Source organism: Leuciscus leuciscus (genome assembly GCF_965113295.1).
Source record: "Leuciscus leuciscus genome assembly, chromosome: 21".
Lineage (NCBI taxonomy): Eukaryota > Metazoa > Chordata > Actinopteri > Cypriniformes > Leuciscidae > Leuciscus > Leuciscus leuciscus.
This window is the reverse complement of record NC_138745.1, coordinates 33137644-33138142: the sequence shown is the minus strand read 5'-3', so window position 1 is coordinate 33138142 and position 499 is coordinate 33137644.

Below are 499 nucleotides of genomic sequence, written 5' to 3'. Positions count from 1 at the left end.
AACGTTTAATGTGCAATTGCAGTTTAACCAGATCATGGACTAAAAGTGTACGTCTGTGACTTACAGTACATCTGTTCTCTGATCATCAGACTTCTATTCGATATGCACTTTTTACAGCATTTGCTTGTATCACATACGTCTCTTAAAGTGTAACTTCTTTAGATTTTTAACCCGCTTTGTATTGTTGCAATGTCGGTAGTAGGCTAAATGTAAATGACAAATGTTTACTCGTTCCCTGTGTTGAGATATCAACGTTAATTTGTCAGCAAAACACCTCATCCAGTGGACTTTTGATAGCTCCAAGGCTTTCGTAAAATCTATAGATTATACTTCCATATTTTTGCATCCCCACCCACGGACAGTCGGATCGACAGAGGGTTATTAAAAGAAACGTTATTGTAAGGGTATAGGTTTATCCCTGAAAACTGTATCATACTATGTCTACTCTTTAAAAAGCATTATGGTAAAGATGTAAGAGTGTGGTAGCATCTTTCTAAAC